The sequence below is a fragment of the Argiope bruennichi genome, chromosome 6, assembly GCF_947563725.1.
Source record: "Argiope bruennichi chromosome 6, qqArgBrue1.1, whole genome shotgun sequence".
NCBI classification, from domain to species: Eukaryota; Metazoa; Arthropoda; class Arachnida; order Araneae; family Araneidae; genus Argiope; species Argiope bruennichi.
In genome coordinates this window covers 5,604,271-5,624,630 of record NC_079156.1, presented here as the reverse complement: position 1 = coordinate 5,624,630, position 20,360 = coordinate 5,604,271, and the positions used below count along the sequence as shown (strand labels likewise).

At 30.7% G+C, this 20,360-nt stretch overlaps 2 non-coding genes across 2 annotated transcripts; both read left to right on the top strand.

Annotated features, from left to right (window-relative positions):
- The first annotated feature begins 10,622 nt into the window (after positions 1 to 10,622).
- Trnap-agg (transfer RNA proline (anticodon AGG)) lies at positions 10,623 to 10,694 on the top strand. Its single transcript has one exon. It is a non-coding gene; the product is annotated as a tRNA-Pro (tRNA).
- A 560-nt stretch (positions 10,695 to 11,254) lies between these two features.
- On the top strand, positions 11,255 to 11,326 carry Trnap-ugg (transfer RNA proline (anticodon UGG)). The gene has a single exon. It is a non-coding gene; the product is annotated as a tRNA-Pro (tRNA).
- Positions 11,327 to 20,360: the final 9,034 nt, after the last annotated feature.

Sequence of the window (20,360 nt, the reverse complement as noted above, 5' to 3'; positions counted from 1 at the left end):
AAAATACGTTTTCATTTTCTAAGATATTTCTTATTACAAATAAATATTTGACAGCTAGCGAAAAATATTTTTGCTATCTGGTAAAAATCATTAAAAATGCTGACTGGCACATCGACAGTTTTAATTTTTGCCGACATTTCGCTTCATTTTTAATGAATTAAAATTTCAAAAAATGTAGCTTTGAAGTGAATATTCCCCCCGAAGTGAATATGGAAGAGGGATATATATATATATATATATATATATATCCCCCCTAGTCTGGAAAATATGTCTGGAAATTAAACAATCTGATCCGTAGAGATCTAACACACACACACTTCTACTTTTATTTTTTTAGAATCATTTCTAAATATTTGTTTTGTAAACATAGTCAAATAGTTGGAAGAGTAACTATGGAAGTTACAGGCAAGAACCATGAGAAAAATATAGAGAAACGGATAAAACAGATGTGAGAGCATGCTGGGCTTTCAGGAAAGGGACAGCCATGTCAGTGGGAGCATTCCATTCCAATGTTCATGGCATATCGCATTTCATTCAGAATTGTGCTACAGTGGAATGGAACGACTTTCATCAACGATTCGAATTCTGCCAAAATGAGTTTTTTTCTCTCAATATTATGCTGAGCTGATCTTCGGTTAAGAGAAGACGGTTATAAAAGAATATTATATAAGGTACCTTAAAAAATAAATGGGAATCCACATAGAATGCTAAAAAAATATGTGGAAAAGATTATAGCAGCGATATTGCAAAATCCATACCCCCATACTAAGAGACATTATGCGAAACTCAAATGCATAACCGATAATGTACATCATTTGCAAGATTTAATATTCACTTCGTGAATAGTTTTGAATGCTACGTGATCATAACTACCTCTCTAACATTTTTTACCAAAAGTAGAGATTTTATTATTCTTTCAAGGCTATTCAATGAATATAAAAATACTCACAAGTTGCAGAAAGTCTTAGTTATAGTTGAACTACTAATAGATACTCAATACTAATAGCAACATTATCTTTCTATTTTCAATCAGCTGTTCAGTTTCTTGTAATCAGGGCAATCTACGTTGACTGCACGTGGAAGAGGATCACTGCTAGTCTCCATTATGTAATAAATAAAAAATTTAACCCCTTCCCGAAGCAAAAATTGGTTCCGACACGTTCAATCCATCCACCTTAACAAGTTCTGCGAAGGAAAAAAAGGGAAGGAAGAAAAACAATGCTCATTTTGAACTTGTATCCTTTTTTACAATTACAGTTCAACTTTATTTGACTCAGAATACATTCTTTTCTGTTTGTTTACATTTTATCATCAATGTTCCCGTAAAAAAGAGGGAGAAATAAAATACCAGGTACTACATTAGTCAGAAATTCAAAAATTGTCCAATGGCTTTCAGAAATGTTAAGTGACACAATAAGTTATTAAATTCTGTTTAACATCAATGTTTCTATCAAAAAAGGAAAAAATAATTCAGGAATTGTCGAGAGCTAAATCAGTTTGAAATTCAAAAATATTTCAATGGTTTCATTTCAAAATTTAAAATGAGACACTAATTCATTCGATTCAATTATATCCTTCATTTTAACTCCAAATACTATATATATATATATATATATATAGAGAGAGAGAGAGAGAGAGGATATGGAAAACTTCTAATTGCTATACTATCTTTAACTGGAATTTCCTCCTCCTAAATAATCGTAGAAAGTGGGCAAAGAAAATAACATGAACATATTTTGAAATAAAGCGACATTTGTGTGGCAACGCTAAACATACAATATTTTTAAATAATAAAAAGGTGAATCTTTGGTGATTTAAATATAGAAATGATTCTTCTGTTAAGATGATAAAATGATTCAAGATTTTAATGTTCTAAAAATATTTATCTATTATTGATATCTTTGCCTTCTTTTACGCATACTTTGAATTTAAATTGAGACGAACGGTATTTTTTTTATTCGAAAATGAGTAAACCGTAGAAGTATTGAAAAAAAAAAGCATCAACTTACAATGTATGCAAAACTGGCATTCTAGAAATTTTAATCCATTAAATATATGTTTAGCAATCTTAATATTCTTTTGTTTACCGTGAAATCGAAATTTAGTGTTATGAAATCAAGAAGCAAGTTTTTTTCTTTCTTTCTTTTTCTAATTTCTCCCTTCCTATGAATAAAAGCTAGAAACTTTCCAAGAATCAAGATGGAGAAAATAGCTTTGCAATTTTTTTTTCGTGGCTTTAATTACGAACAGTCTTTTTTTATTGTTGTAAAAAGCCTTTTAATCTAGTATTTTAATATTCAGGAAAAGTCAAAAGCTCGCTTTTGCACATTTTTTAAAACTACGCTTTTATTATTCTGACGTTTTATTGATCGTTCTTTTTTCTTAATTGCTTACAGCAGCAGCAGGATCGGAATGTTAAGCAATTTCGCGGCTTAGAATGATTAAAATTCAATGGCATTTTTCAAAGGGACTTTCAGTGAATCGAACTATATAAAATGTGGTTGTGAAATTTAAAATTATTATAAATCAATATATCTGACTAGTATATTTTGTCAATATCAGAATGTTATTAAATATACAGTTATGCTTCTATTTTAAAAGTTCGTTTTTTGTAATATATTAAATGCCTTTTTAAAATTTGATGTGTTCATTTTCAGAAAGTCAAAAAGATTAACAATAAACACTTAATTTTAGAATAATTTGCATGAAGGCCCTTTTAAAACCGTTTCTTCTTTAAATTTTTTAAAAAAGAAAAGAAAACAGTTATTTCAGAATATTCGAAAAGATGACTTAACAGTTCCTTTTCAAATAGAACTTTACAACAAGCACTCTTCGACTTCCCTGATTAGAATGTTTCCTTCATTACAACACAACTTACAAGGTCCGCTTCTCGGAATTCCCTTTCGGTGGACATCGGGGGGGGGGGGGGGGTCTTTTCCTCTTTATTTCTTCTGGGTTTCAACCCGACCAGTTTTCAATTGCATTTGATTCGATTCAGAAACATTTTACACCGAAGATTTTATCTTCTTTTGCGTCTTCGAGAAATGCCTCAGGGACCCCATTAAGAAGAGGGCCGGAAAAGTCAACCAAGTCTCGTTGTTTATTCTGGATACTAAACGTGCTCAATCGATTTCAACAATTGCTTATAAGCCAAAAAATAGCTTCATCTTCGAAAAAATTATATGGTTGAAAGATTCCTCAGGTATTTGAAAATAAGGTTCGGATTTGTTCTCTGAAACAGGAAATTTATGGCCTGCGATGAATGAATTTAAAAAAAAAATATTTGAAGCGTTCTTACTTTCTTGTATATGAAGTAAACAAAAAGTATTGTAATAACCAAAAAATACAAATTCAAAAAATAAATACAAAAAATAAAATTCGAAATTTTAATGCATTTCCACATTTTAAACCTCCTTAAGTTCAAAAGACACATTTTGGGTGGTATTAGGGCATTTCTATAGATCTTAAAATTCCATTATATCATCTGCATCTCTTTGGAAAGAAGGGCTAGAAAGTGATTAGTGTAGGTTTGTTAAACATCTTACCTGTTGGTAAGAATTCTTGGTCGGAAAATACATCAGTATTTTAACTAAATTGTGATGCTTAAACATAAGGGAAATGCTTTTATCTTAAAATTAGCAAACCTTTTCCTTTAAAAAAAAAAATGGCTGCCTAAATGCATCAAAAATACTTGGAAGTCATAGCAGCTCCCTGAATCATTCATCCATAATCAAAGTATTCCAAATATAAATCCAAAATGAAAATCAATAAGCTTTAAAAGTAAATCTGAAGTTGTAAAATTCTACTTTAAAAATACACAACTTAACTACTAGCATATATTTCAGCTGATTAATAAAATAAATAACAGAAATTAACTGTTGATAAGTTTCCATTTAAAAGAGAAATACATCGAAAGCTTTAGAATTTTCGGTACTCAAATAAATTATTCATATACATATTCAATAAATAACCTAATACAGATCTAAAAATGCATCAAATCTCTGGCATAAATGTTTATATTTATATATGAAAGCTTTTCCTGTTCATGCATAAATATAAACGGAAGATCTCGACTCAAAAACGTATACGATATCTAGAATTTTATGTAATAGATTAAAGACAGATTATTTAAAGGCTGATAAAAAAATAAAATTACTGATTTTTTTTTTTTTTTTTTTTTAAATTTTCAGATAACTTGAGGTACAGATAATTTATTTTTGAACTTTAATATTTCTAGATTATCACTAAAAAGATAAAATTTATTTTTTTAAATTAAAATAAAAGCTTATACATTCCTTCCTCTAAAATATATCTGTACTAAATTTAGTAAATCTCATTGCAACAATCTGATTTGTGAAACGGAAAAATAGAAACAACTTTTATTCTTAGTAATACGCCTTGCATTACAAAATAAAGTTTTTCGATTAATGTTTGAATATTCGATACTTTAAATTTTGAAATTGTATACATAAATTTGTAGGAAAAATTTGAAGTTTCCTGTTCTGAATGAAAGCATCTATTTTTTTTTTTTTTTTTTTTCGTTTTATCTGAAAGACTATTACTTAAGTTCTTAAAATTAATTTTTGTTTTAGTTTACGGTAACTAAAATTGAAATTCGAAACATTTAAGTAGAATCTAACAACTAAAAATTGAATGACACATAACTGAGAAATTAGAAAAATATTAAGTTTAACTTACAAAAGCGAATAAAATGGAATAAAAAAGAAGGAAAGAATGAATTCGGTCAGAAGTCTTTATCAAGGGTCACTCTTAAGCAAGAATTCAAACAAGGGGTTTTTTTTCTGTGAGGAATCTGACTTTCGTCCAAATATTGACCTCCCGTGACCCGAAAACTCCAAAAAAAATTGAGGTTCTTTTTTTTAAAGATAAGAATTAATATTAATAAACAATGTTATTAAAATTAGACAATAGAAAACAAAATATTTCTTTAAAATTCTCAATAAAATTGAATAAAACTAAATTTTTCTAAAACAATTATTAAACTTTAAAACCAAAAACACCAATAATATATAAAAGTAAAGGACATATCAGTTGAAGTTAAATATACTCGAAATGATTTTTATGAAGAAAACTGAACTTATTACTGCAGGCAATTAGACTAATCTAAATTCAACTTTCCCACGGTTAAAGCTGCAAACATCTATATTGCTTGGTAAAAGTGCTTTGTCATCATATGAAATAAAGTGAACGATCTCACCGCTGTCTATTAAGTTGGAATATAAACCAAAGAGTTTGTTAATTAGTTATATTAATATCTCATTTTAAAGCAAAACTATGGCTATTTTGGGACGGACTTCGTCATTTTGAACCACGGTGACAACACCTGAGCCTGCACCCTTTCCTCTCCAAGCTTCCGCGCCACACCAGGCGGTGGTCATTTACCCTCGAAGGATTGAACGCTCACCAGACCCGCTTGCATGATGGTTTTTCGGTGGTATCGAATCTCGAACCCTTCGATCACGAAGACGGAACCTTACCATCAGGCCACCGTGAACTTCAAATGAAACAGAATAAACTGAAAATTATATCTTCAGTTGGGAAAATAGAATATAGGTTCAAAAATAAATAAACCCTCTCTTATTAAAACTTCTATATGGCAATAGTTTTGGGGGAAATCATTTAAAGTTCTTAGTAAGACTGTTTATTGCTTCAATATAAGAAATATATTTGTTATTTCAATTTTTTAATCCTGTTAAATTGTGAGAAAATCAAATGTTTGTAAACTTTACAGTTTAAATTAAAATGGTCATTACTCACTTTAATTACTTTGAAATCAAACCTGCCCCTTTCATAGTAAATATCGACCACAGTTTTTCCATTAGAAATTTCTATTTTTAAATCTAAATAAGTAGCTTTGCTTTAATTTTAATTCCTTTTAGTAAAGCGTGATTTTATTTTTTTTGATAGCAAAATTTCTTATATTGAAGCAACAGACAATTTTATTATTTAACTTTTAATGATTTTTGCCTGGGTATGATCTTGGGATAAAGTACCTAAAATATATGGAGATGTGAATTGCAAACTGCTATAAGCACTGATTTTGAACCAAAATGGTACTTTACTAGCGATATAATAATATTTAATACTTTTTTTTCTTACATAATTTCATTACAATTAAAGTTCGCTTATTATGTTTGTAAAGAAGTGAATAAAAATTATATAATTTAAATTCGTGTGGTGTACAATATTTAAAATCTTTTTCTGAAGACATACGAACAATGGGATTAGTTGATGCTGGGTCGCTGATATTTTCTCGAGCTTTCTTATACGTCCAATCCGTATCTTGCGCAATTACAGCTTGTAACGACAACGAAGCCGTGCGTTAGTGAAAGAAGAAACAGAATTATAGATACAGAGGTGGTTGATATCAACAAAACAACTCTCTTCCGTTAACCAATATCTTTTTGTGAATGATGACTCATGCTGCTATAAAAACTAAATAAAAAAATAAAAAACAGCTAAAAATTGTCTGATTTTTCTTCTTTTTTTCAGGACATATTTAAGAGCAAAGAACCATACACACACATTTATTACAAATTATAAAATATATTATTTCTTAAGATTTAAAAGAAAAATTGTTTAAAACTTGATTCACTTATTTTTTTATACAAAGGCACCATTAAAGGTGCATCCATCACTCCAAGAAAACAATATCACAGGTCTTTGAAGTCGTCTCTTCAATACCGCGAATATTCCTCGATCATGAAAAAATTAATCCACCCAATCCAATTTATTCGAAAAACAATTCCGGTTCCATAATTACGAAGTAGTGCCATCGGAAGAATTCCCTCTCGACTCACACATTCCCGGTTCTCAGATTTCCTCGTTAAATGACAGGGAATCGCCATCCGTAATTGACAATTATAAGGTGATAATTATTCGACACTATGTCGGATGACGACGAAATTTGGCAGTCAGATATAAATGGGGTAAAGATAATCACTCAACTCAGCTCGGTTTCCATGGAGACGCCGCCGACTGTAGGAACTCTGCCCAGCACCCACCGAGTACGTTTTTAAAAGAAGAAGAATGAAATGAGCGGCGATTTAGAATCTAGTGGACAGATTGTTGGAAGTGAAGGAGAATTCGTAATAGAGATGCTTTAAATTGTGTTCGAACACATTTGTTTAAATGATTACTTCGATAAATGAAGAAAAGTTGGTAAATTTAAGTGACTGTCCCTACTTACGATAAAAATGATGGTGCGTGTGTGTGTGCGCCGCGCGAACGTGTGCATGTTGAAGCTTTGCAGAGCAGACCATTTTAGCCAGAACTTTCAAATTTGGCATATGTGTACTTTGGAGAAATTGTTTTTATGTCATTTTAATTTTTTTTAAAAATGATATTGATTCCATATTTTAATGATACTTATTCAATATTCGGGCCTATTGATTCTGTATTTTGACCATTTTTTAAAAATTTTGTTTCATTTCCACCCATAGATTACATTGCTGCCTTGAGATGAAAACCATTTTCATTGTGATTTTCTTCTATAATTGAGAGCTCAAGAAGAAAGATTCTGTTAGTTGTGCAGTTCACAAGAAGAATAAAAGACGGAAGTTTCAGTACCGTGAAAGATAAAACATAGATGAAATGGATATTTATTTTTCAATAGCGCTTTAATATTAAGGGATTGGTCTCCATTAGAAGGATACGTGAATAGATAAATAAAACGAAGTAAGGCCATTAAAATTGTACTTCTGACACTTTGATGGAATCATGGGCACGGCATTATATCTGGACGAATCAACTGAAATGAAATATAACCAATAGCTCCAACACACGCCTGGGCAGCAAAGGCGACAGAAATAATAACGACGATTCAGCGAAAAGCAAGTGCAATAGTGACACTTTTTTATCCTTTTATTCATATGACAACGCCTATTGAAATCTTTTTATTTCATAATCGAAACACTCAAAAATCCTTAAAAGGTTGCAATAAGTGTGCTTTTGTGAAACTTTAACGTCCTTGCGGCACTTCAAGATGTACTCTAATATTTTTTATCATTTTTATTTATTTTGTCTATACCAAAATGTAACTTTCCGGCGCTATTACAAATTAAAAATCAAAAGTTGATTATTTCGTAAAAAAAGCTTTAAAATGTAACTAAAATTTCAATTTTATGAAATTTTAACGTCCTTGCAGTACCTCAAGACCTACTCCAATATTTTTTATATTTATAATGTATCTTATTTCCACCAAAAGGCAACTTTTCCGTGCTATTACAAAAAAAATCAATTGATTTTTTTCGTTCCACCGTAGTGTCCATAGTGTTCACGCAGATTCTCAAATATATCCTGCAACAAAGGTTCTGCAAACTCCTGCAATAAGAACCAACCCCTACCAGCTTAAACCTGGTAAAGGTTTTAAAGTATTTTTCTCGGATTTTTTTTAATTTCCGTAATATTATTAAGTGGGATAAATAATTCATTTCTTTGGGGACTCACTTCTAGCTTGCATCTCATGTTACTCCAAATGAAAAGGCTACTCGAGATGTCTCAGACACATTTGTTTATTTTTCATGCGTTATTTACAGAAGTGAGCTACGTACACAAAAGAATATGGAATATGGAGGAACGAAAGGAAATACATACAAAGCCTCCTACTCCTCCGACATAGTCATTCCTTACAAATTTTATCTTGCGTTTTTTCTCCTTTCACGTAATTTTATTCAATAATAAATTGCTTACGAGTTAATGTTTTATTATAAACCTGAATAAATCATCTATATAAATTTTTTTAAAAATGTAATGCTATTTCGAACCAGGGCATTCAACACGACAGAAATTCATGTACTTTCTCTAAGGTTTTGTAAATTTGATGACAATGTGTTCATCTGCGATTTACTTTCCATTTCATCGTTTAACAGAATCGATTTATGTTCAGGAGATAGACGACGGAATATATATATAGAGTCAATTTAACTTTGAAATCTTTTATTGGCTGTAAGTATGCATACGCCGTTACCTATCCCGTAAACCATCTCAAAAGAAAAAGAAAAAAAAAAAAAAAAAAAGAAAAAAAACGTCACTTTTGTCAGCATTTGTTATCACCTGAACTGATTCCGTCCAAGCAATATTTCAACTATAGGCCATTCATAACCAATATAGAAACTAAATGGGCAAATTTTCAGCCTGAGGAAGCTGCAGGGAAACTGATTTACAAATAATATTAGTCTATTTGCTAAGCGATCAAATCTCTAACAAACAAGAAAAACAAAATGCAAACCCTATGAATAATAAATTATGAAGATAATATTGATAATTTCCTATCTATAATTGATCTGGCTTCTATCTGCTTTATTTCGTTCACTTAATCATTAACATGCTGATTTAAATTAAAAATATTTTAAAATGTGAAATGAAATAGACAAATTGATTAAAAGAGAGGGTTCCATATTCTGTTCTTTGAGTAAAGGCGCATAACTCCTCGATTCGCACTGAATATTATTAACAAAGACCTCCGTTGCATCTCGATATTTCCACCACATATTTCCATGCTATCTTAGTTTCGAAATAAACATTTACTGAAATCAGTTTAAACAAAACCAAAATGAAAATATAACGATGCTCATATTCATTATTTTTTCATTGCACATACATCTAGGAAATAAATTAATCTCCGTATCGCTATGATTGCAAGTTTATCTTTCAGACAGAAAGTGAAAAATTATTGCAGAGAGTGAAGAGAACAAGAATCCAAAATCAAGTACACAAAAACGGTTGAAAACTAAAGCAATCTGGTTCATTCGTGGCATAAAACAGAGCAAAGTAACTTTGAAGACTGAAATATGACGAATCAAAAAACACTAACTCAATGTAAATTTAGTATTGTAACAGATGGAAAATAGAATTTCACGTCTCTCCGTTCACGCAGGATAGCGAGGAACGAGGAGGAGAGCCTTTGCTTATGAATCTCGCGTTCTCTACAAACCATTTGAATTCACGAGTTAATACATAGGTAAAAGGGATATCTGTAACTTCAGTGTGCCTTTTTTCTGCTCATTTGAATGAATGTAATTATTTTAATTATATATATATATTTTATTTTGACGTCCTATCTCATATTAAAAGGATTTGAATACTTTTCGTAAAATAATAAGTACATTTCTACTATTAAATAAATACATTTTATTCCAAATTAAAGCAATGATAAATATGGAATTCAAACAAAGGTTTTTAAAAAAATATAAATAAAATGAATTCGTATTAGTGATATAATAAGATTTAAAAATGTAAGTATGAGGTCAAAAAAAGTAAACTAAAATCTATGTTTTTATGACTTATTGTAAAGTTTATTTAAATAAAAGATATATGGTTATGTTTTACTTGATCCACATTACCACTCTAATTTTTTCCGTACTGCGCACAGTTAGAATAATTTTTTTTTTTTTTTTTTTTTTGTTTTCAAAACGATTATATCATGTACTTCTCTCCCAGACAATAGATGGCGCCATGTGTAACCACGTTTTGTTTTTCCGCCATTAGTATTAGAGGAAAGAAATGCGAGAGAAATGACACAGATAACATACTTCATACGATAGAGGTTCGCTACAGGATGAAAACTTGCTGCGTTATTTAACAAACACTCAAAAGCACGAGGTTCGGTGGTCTAGGGGTATGATTCTCGCTTAGGGTGCGAGAGGTCCCGGGTTCAAATCCCGGCCGAACCCGGAAGTTTTTTTTTTTCGTTGTTATTCTCCTTATATATATTTTGGTAGCTACAATCGACAATTCTTATTTTGTGGTTTACTTTCTTGACTAGTGTGAATTTAGAATGTGACGAAATATTTGTTCAATATTTATTGAATGAAATTTATTCATAGAATGACAAAATTTATATATAATATTTAAATTTGTATATTTTTATTAAACTAAACATCTTTTGATAAAGTTTGATGTTTATTTACAAATATTCTAACATTAGATTTGGAAAAGTGACTAAATACAATCCTTTGAGTTCTAGTGTATATGCATCTTCTTCCTTCTCTTTTTATTGTTAACATCGATTCATAAAAGAAAGAAAAGGGGAAAGAAACTAACTATTCCTTAGAACAATAATTAGATTTGACTTTTAAAAAATAGAAAGCGCTCACTATTGATTCTGTGGTATTGAAAGGCTAATCGGATTAAATTCATCAGAAAAATAATATTAAAATGATAAAAAACCTCATCAGAAAATATTAGATGCAAAAGCTTCCTTTCTGAGTGCTTTTTATATCCGACTTTCAGTGGCTCGGTGGTCTAGGGGTATGATTCTCGCTTTGGGTGCGAGAGGTCCCGGGTTCAAATCCCGGCCGAGCCCTAGAATATTTTTCGATGTAGTTTCATGATGTTTAATTTCATCAGAAATTTTTTTCGTATTGTACATGAAAGAGAAATAAATTTGTAAGTGTATTAATGATATTTTATTTTCTATTAATACGTTCAGTTGAATTTTAAAAGAAACTGAAATTTATAACTTAATCAGCATTTTTCAGGCTGCTTTCATTACTTTTCCTGTAAGTGGACTATATAGAGATATTGAGATGATTTTTGTTGGATAAATTATTTAGAGTGTTTCAAAAAACAAGGAATTAAAAAGAGTTTAATTAAGAGTAAATTTAAGTTTCCTTTATAAAAAATAATATTTTTAAATATAGATTTTGACAGTGCTTAAAACATTTTAATGCGCGTTGCTTGTTAAAATAATGATATTGATAGTAAAATATTAAGGTGATAAATGAAAAGAAACTTTTTTTCAAAACATTCATGCTATAATGTACATGTAAATGAAATGTAATATATACAGTGGATAAAAGAAGTATTGGCAATTGCCTATAAATGATCATATTTTCTAACAAAGTATTTTTACAAATTTTATTTTAACATAGCAATTACAGAAGGAGAAAAGACAAACAAATATAACAAAATTTTCATTTAAATATTTTTTTAGTCAAAATCTACAAGAAAATCCAAAATTTACATGATGAAAAAAGTATTGGCAAAATTATGAAATTGACAAAATTATGAGCGAAAACAAAATCAGTATATGTTTAGTACTTTGTATGCATACCTTCTGCATCTATAACAGCTTGTAATCTATTTCTCATAGAGGAAACTAAGGTCTTTGTTGTACTGTTGGGAATTTTGTGCCCCTCTTGCAAGAGTAAACGTTTGAGGTCATCTTAACTTGAAATTGTATGTTTCCTGATTTCTAGATCCAGCAGGTACCATAAATTTTCAATTGGATAGATGTCAGGCGATTGAAGTGGGGTTTTTAACTGGCGAGGAGCAATGTAGAGTAGCCATTCACTGGTGAGATTCGCTGTATGCTTAGAGTCATTGTCTTGTTGAAAAACGAATGATGTTCCCAAGCCAAGATTTTGGGCACTGGTTTTTAAGTTATGGCGCAAAATGTCAATATATGTACGTGCTGTCATAATACCATCAATAAAATACAAGTTGCCGACTCCATTAGCTGCCATACAGCCCCAAACTAAGACTCTGCCTCCACCATGTTTTACAGTAGCAGTTAAATGTTGCTCTTCCAATTTAGTATTTGGCCTCCTCCACACATATCGTCGTCCATCACTGCCGAAAATGTTAAACTTTGATTCGTCGGAAAAAATAACTGTGTTCCAAAATTCTTCGGATAAATCAACGTGGGATTTTGCGAAATCTAACCTCTTTCTCCTATTTATTTGCGAGATGAATGGTTTCTTTCTAGCTGCCCTTCCATAATGACGTCTCTCGTGTAAAACATTCCGTACAGTCTGTACGCTGAAAGTCTTTTCCGAAGTGAAAGCAACATCTCTTGCTATCTGGGGTGCACTTATTTTAGGGTTTTTCTTAACCTTGTTAATAATGGCACGTTTTTTTCTTGTAGAAAATATTCGAGTTCGTCCACTTCTAGTCTTATTTTCCGTTGATCCTGTTTCCTTGAACTTTTTTACAACACTTCTGACAGTAAATAAACTTATATTCAACGGCACTCCTATAACACGAAGTTAAACCTTCATTTCTGAGCCTAATAATCATATTTTTAACACTAACGTCCAACTCCTTCGATTTCGAAGTCATTTTACTGCAGTAATCGCAAAATAATGCATAGACACTTTTGGTGTAGTTTTGCAAACTCTGTACCGGTAGAGTTTCTTATCAGTCGAAACACGTGACATCAATGTAACAAAATTTGCATAGCAGTTAAAACTTTGCCAATATTTTTTTGACATGCAAATTTTCGATTTTGAAAGAAAAAATTGTAGAAAATGCAAATTAAAATAAAAATTTTACTATTTTTATGTATCTAAGATGTCTTGTATTTAATTACGACAGCTAAAATTGCATAACATTTTATTTATTTGTCAATATAAATAAATTAAGGCAATTGCCAATACTTTTTTTACCCACTGTATATATATATATATATATATATATATATATATATATATATATATATATATATATATATATATATATATATATATATATATATATATATATATATATATATATATATATATATAAATTGTATGCATCCTGTTTTAATTCTCGGTTTTTTAAGCTATGCTTAAATACTCTACTTATATAGATATGTTTAATTACAGATTTCATGTTTACTCTTATGTTCCTTAATATTAACTTTCGTTTAGTATACCTTATGCATCATAAATTAAAATCACGCATGCAGATACAGACTTAAATAAAGTTTTTAACCATTCAATTCTGTATGTAATACTTCAAAAAGTAGTGTTAATAAAAGTTCATTTTAAAACAATTTTAAAATTTATCTAAGAGCCACCATTAATAGTGCTTACTTGCTTATAATGAAATAATATTTTTTGGCTTTTCTCCCAATGAATATACGTAACAATTGAGGCAAATATAAATAATTATATATTTTTAAAAAATTACTTTGAGCAAAAAAGTGATTTGGAGTGTATGGAAAACGTCCCATTGCAGTTACTGCCTGCCGTACAGTATGCCACTCAGTGTGGAAGAATGCCCCCTTAAAAAATATGTAAATTGTACTCGTGCATACGGATAAATCATTTATATTTATTTTAGCATAATTTTCAAATTTTTCAATTGCAATCCCGCAAGTTTTGACTTATATCTAATTTTCCATATTGACAAATTCCCATATATATAAAATTTCAGACAAGTCAGTTCAAAATAACCAAAGATATACGAGAAAAAAATATTTAAGGTTGTTTTCAAAATATGCAAACATCACAAACAGTCACTTTATAAATATTCTCCCTTAATAAAGTCTTCATTTTAGTCTTTAATCGATAATTTTTCTCTTCGGAAAATGTATGACTTTTTAATGCATAGCGTTATCGGGAATGAAATAAGATTAAGAATTTGAAATCCGTGCTTTTATTTATATATTTAATTGCAAATAATTGGCAGTTAAGTAGTATTTTCGAGGTATATTATTTGAAATAATCAAAAAAAATGTATGAATTTAGCAATTAATATTAATAAAACTTAAATCAAAAGTTTTTGGAGCTTCTGAAAAAAAAAAAAAGCCAGAAATTTATTTTCAGAAGCGCTCTTTAATAATTGAAACACTGTAGAGTATTATGATATTATTATGAAAGCTACATGATCTTTAAATCATTTATTAGAATTGTTTTTAAGCTTCATACCTTCATACTGGAAGGCGTATTAAATAAAGAAAATAATTACCGGAACTTTTATAAACATTTGTTTCCTTTTAAAAAAATAGAATTTTGAGAAATTCTTTTGGTATTGCGTTATCTACACAAAGGAGTTGTTTTTATATTTTATTCAATAATGTTTTATTTATTCACATGTTTTTTTTAAAACACAAATTTTGTACCAGGCACATTGTACTTTGTATAATAAATTTTGTACTTTGTACCGAATTTTACTTCTGTGCTGTTTCCACTCATTAAAGATCTCACAAAACATTTCTTCAACATGTCATCAGCTCTCATTCGCTACAAACGAAACTTCGCTTCAAATATAATCGATGTGAAATGAGTTTAAAAAAATCGTTTTTCTTCTCATGTGAGCATTTATTTTAAAAATAAAATCTTTCTCTAAAAAATTTTCTTTTCATCCAATTTAAAGATTTTTTTTATTTATTTTAAAAAATAAGATGTTCCTTAAAAAAAATGCAAAACGGATGCTGTTCTGAAAGATTTTGGTTATTCCTGCATATCTTAAAAAACTCTTTGACGTGAATGAACGAAATGTTGAAAGGTGATGTTTTGCATGTTGCTCCTTCGATTGATGTCAAAATTTTATAAGTGTCAATTCAAAAATTTTGAATTTACGATTTCTAAAATTAATTAAAAACATAAAATGTGCTTTTATTTTTTGGTCAACTGGGTCAAGCTAAAAGATCCTCGTGCTTGATCAGTTTTTTTTTTTTTTTCCCATCATGTTGAGTAAAACCAGAGGGAGTGAGTTCACCAAAACTTTCGCGCATACTCTCTCATAATGGTGTTAGTCCAGAAAATGCATCGCATGACATTGGCGTACAATAGTTACGAAATATTAACCTTTTGCATGAATCTGAAATTTTTACTGAATCTAACATGCTATCCGTGGCGAGAATTTTGGCAATTTAATGTCTGGTATTAGAAAATCGAATTTCTGTTTTAGATGTGTTTTACACAACCGATTGAAACCAAAATTTGACACAGAAATTCAATTGCAGTCACGAAATACCAAACTTGATGCATTTAAGTCATTGCATTTTTGAGTTATGGCGTCGTCTGAATGCTTATGAAAATACTAACCGACAGATGTTTAATCTCTTGTCGGATTTCGTTCAAATTTTGATTGGAGAACTACACTATCAATTTTCAACCTCTTCCAGTAAGGTTTAATAATTTAAAATGGTTCGTGAAATAACCATTTAATTTTTATTTAAGGAAACTTAGTTTATTTCATAATACTTACATATTGTTCATTAAAATTATATTTTTGATATGAATATAATTATAATTCGTAAATTCATATTCAACACTTCTTCAAAAACCTCTAATGACATCGGATTATTGCCTAGTTTTCGCGTTTACGCAAGGCAGTCCCGTCATTTTTATTATTATTATTATTATTTCAGGCACATTATCTACTTCCTTCCAAATCCATTCTTCTGATAATGTGTCTATGACTCCGGAGCATTCACTAAAATCACTTATGAGTCTCTCAACATGTTTACGACTTCTTGGTATTGTTACGTAAGCATGTTGCCCCGCCTCTCACTTGTAGCGCCCTCTAGCGGTATATGTAAAAAACTATCAGTCTTTGTAACATCATCGACGAAGCAGCACGCCGAAAGGCAAAGCTCAAACCAACTCCCGAAAGCGGAGAAACAATAAAATCTTTAAAAAACTAAAAAAGGTCCGTCATCATTATTGAACCTCTCCAGGTATTATTTCACTATGATTCGTTTCATTATCAGTATCAGGTAACTGTATGCTTATTTCTTCTGATTTTTCCAAATCCCTCCAGTCACCTTGATCTTCATAGTGGCACTACTCTTATTCGTTACTGTGTTGTTGTTTTTTCACAGCCTGTTTTTCCTTTAGTAAGATAGATATCTACGCTAAATGTTTACAAGAATGAAATCCACTGATCAACACCAATTCGGCTGTAACTTGTACCAAGACAATCTGACAATACGATAGTGATCTATGATATCAGCATAAGTAATAAAAAGTGCAGCCGGATTCACTACACTAGAAATATTAAGCGGAATTATTATCATATTCAACTGTAACCTTAGTAACATGACGAGTACAGCTCGTCATTGTGCTTGCTACATGGCACGGAAAACCAGTGACGAGCTACACTCGTTATGTTACTGAAAGGGGTTAAATGTGCATCAAATTTTATCTGCCTTAGTTTAGTAGTTACCGTGTTCATTTATATTCAAACAGCTGAAAAAGCAGATTTCCTCTGAAAAAATTTTGCTCAAAATTTGACAGTAATCTACAAATATGTTGTATACACCATATAGCAAATTTCATCTATCAAGCTCAAAGCATTTTTGAGTTATATTTGTCACAAATAGCAGAGAGACAGAAAAATATTCTCCAAAAATGCGATTTTGAATTCAGGGAGGACTAAAATGTAGAGATTCGTCCAAATCTCGAGTTCAAATTTTTTTAATTTTTTTTATTTCAGTATTTTCTCGACACTTCGTATACGAGAAAGTAAAAAAGATGACTCCGTAAATGAATTACAATGATACTGCACTTAGGAAGAAATATAAACCACCATCACAAAAGTGAACAGAAATAAAAAGAATCGCTTTTGCTATTTTCGCCCATAATGATAGCTCAATGTGTGAGGGCCAAAAGACTCACTCTGCATTATTTCTTCAAAACATCATTCTCACAGTAAAATGGAGCGGAGAAATTGGCTTTTACTGTTGTCATGAAGGATAAAGGGAAGTGTTTGGATATACTACAGAAAAATATAAAAGAAAAGCACAGAAACTGAGCATAAGATCGCATCTTATTTTTCTATAAGAAATGGACCCTAAACATCAAGCCGAAACTGCAATTTTATCGTTGTTGTCAGATGCAATGGCGCACTGCATTTCACTGCCAAGACTTCGATTTATTGAAAGTTTAAGATGGAAAAAAAATCTGTTAAAAAATATTAAGAAGAATATACACAGACATTTCAAGGATAAGTAACAAAATATAGGATCCATATTACTTTCCTTTTTGTCACCATGTTGATGAACGATATACTTAGTTTTATGATTAACTAATGAGGAAACTTTGATATAAACTTTATGTCAATAATTTTATTTCTTATCTTTGTTGTTGTTTTTTTATAAATTTTATATGTTTTTTTCATACCTCGTTTTTTTTTTTTTCTGTCATTCCAATACCTCATTTTGACCTTCTGTCGACCTGTGCTTTCAGAAGTGCGATAACTAAAAATATGCAATGACTTAAATACATCAAATTTGGTACGTGGTTTTGCGATTGCAACTATAGATCTGCGTCAAATTTTAGTTTCGGTCGGTTTGGAGGAAGCCAGTCTAAAACACGCACTCACCTTTATTAGACGATGTGCGAGGAGAGACAACTTCCTATGTGGGTTTTTTTCCCCCGTCATATTTTGCTTGTGAATTGCTAAAATTTTGAAACATTATTATTACCTATTAATGAAAATATCCATTCTGATGGGGAAGAAAGCTGCTATTTTCCGCTAATTATTATAAACAAAAAATACAAATGAAACTGAATAATCAATTTTCTAATTTGCTCTAAGAATTAAATTTGGGGATTTCTGCAAGCGCCTCATTTTTATTATTTTGACACTTGAGGTATTACATAGGCGTGCACGTAATGCTGTCAAATACAGAAAAGAGCCTTAGTGATTTTTACAAACAGAATCTCTTTCATAATTGCTTATTGATATTTGAAACCAAAAAGAAAGCAAATACATAAAATGTTAGATGTAATTTACTCTACATGCTCTTCTACTGAAAGCCGTCTTTCCAATAATAAAACATGGCCAACGAAATATCAACGGCGAACCTAATGCGTTTTGCCGGCGGCCTCTCACAGGCGCCCCTGACAGGTTTAGAGCTGGCATACTCAGTTGCCATGGCGACCCATCATACCTCGGAGGCCCATTCGGCGTGAAATAGCAGCCGCCAGATGTCGCTGACTGGCGTTAATAATCGGAACAAGCAGAACAGAAGTGGACAGCGAGGAACTATAACAAGCCCGGGGCAAAGAAAAAAAGGCCACGGGATTTTCATTTCTTGCGCCCCGGCCTTTGATGAGTTCGAAATTTTTTTCTTATTCCTCTTTCCATCTTGCGATTTAAAGGCATTTTCAGTGAACTTTAAGGATTTGCCTGTACTGAGAAGGACATCAGAAGCGAAGAAAAAAATTATTCCGCATATTTTTCATTGTAGATACAGCGATCTGAATAAGTTATCGAACTTGAATACCTTCTTTATACAAACTTCAAATGGATACAATTCAGCTTCTTTTATTGTATCCATTTGAAGTTTGTTTTTATAATTGGTACTAATTATATTATATCAGTTTGAATTTTATTTAATAATCATTACTAAAAATATGATTTTTAACGAAGCAACTCAAAAGTCAGGGTATATTTTGTTAGGCGAGTAAAGTACCACGATAAAAAAAAATGTAAGGAACATTGTATCACAAAACAAGTCTCAAGAAATAAAAAGAATATACCGGAAACAGAATTGATTCCACTAAGATAAGTCAATAATGTACGCGATACGCATTTTGCAATAATTTGCTCTCATATGAACACGCCAATCAGCGACAGATTTAGGCTTTTGTAACTTTATGAGAATCTAATGCCTTGAGTTATTGATATGAATCATGAATGCGAGATACCCATGTTTGTACGAAATATTATTTAAACCGGCGCTCTGTTTTATCAACACTGTCATAACTGAGTGAATAGAATGAAGCTCAGAGACACTTGTCTATTTATATTTGACTAAATGTCAACATTATTATTGCATTTAATAATAATTCATAGAATTTGTGTTTTTCATGAATTTATTTATTTGACAACTAGATTAACAACATCTTTTTAATCGACTTGCTTTCAGATCACCCCATTCCTTAAGGTATTTAGGTAGCTTCCAAGCCGGACATTCGGCTTCGACTCCAGTTGCTATAAATTCATAACGTTCACAACTACACACACTTCTCAGTGGCAACGTGTGGACGGCTGAATTCTTTTAAAAATGCTCGGCCTTCGATGGTCATTTGTAGCGGTACCGGTGTTTCTTGCGACAACATAACCAGATCCGCCATTTCGGCATTCGTAAACTACTACATGTTATTGGAAATTTAATTGACTAGCATTAAACTTATGTTATAAATTTGCCAAACAACACTTTCTAAGTCAATCAATCTGCGTAATTTTGTTTTGATTTGGTGTGTTCCAGTTCTTTTTTTTTTAAGAGTCCACATGGAACATTTTTAATCACCCTACATACGCCGCGAAAATATTATAAGTTTGGCTTTACTTGTGGAACAGTAGAGAAAAAACTGTTAACTAAGTAGAATTCAATCTCAAATTTAAAAATATATATATATTTATCGAACTAAAAAAAATCATATTGTATAAAGCATTCTATAAAAGCTTATTAGAAGCTTAGATATTCATCAGAATGGTTCGAAAAAACTTTTATTAACAATAAGAATAAGCTTTAAAGCAATTTATTATATTCTTGTATCAAGAATATATTCCAAGTAATGACGCTGATCTTACTGCACCGCTTTATATTCTTTAAATTCCTGATAGGTATCTTCACTTCACTTCGAGTACCATGAATTTGAAGCCCTACATCT